Raw genomic sequence first — 291 nt, 5'->3', positions numbered from 1 at the left:
TTCCTCTTCAATTTAACCCACTCGTGTCACCCCTGCTAAACAACCCTTTATGGGTAAACATACCGAAGATTTGGTTTAGTTAGATGGTGTATTATATACAACACTGGAATTGTAGTGCTGTTCCTTAGTTTCAAAGTAAACTGTTATTAAATCAAACGTAGCAGTCACGCTAGTAAATGTAAAATAAACGCACTGATTGTGTTAAGTGATGGAGCACAATCTATTGTACATAAACCTGGGGCCGGTTTTTCAAAACGTAATCTGGATCAAGCGACCCGGATTTTGTAATCC

The sequence above is a fragment of the Polyodon spathula genome, chromosome 31 (genome assembly GCF_017654505.1).
Source record: "Polyodon spathula isolate WHYD16114869_AA chromosome 31, ASM1765450v1, whole genome shotgun sequence".
NCBI lineage: Eukaryota > Metazoa > Chordata > Actinopteri > Acipenseriformes > Polyodontidae > Polyodon > Polyodon spathula.
Note: the sequence above shows the minus strand (reverse complement) of the source record.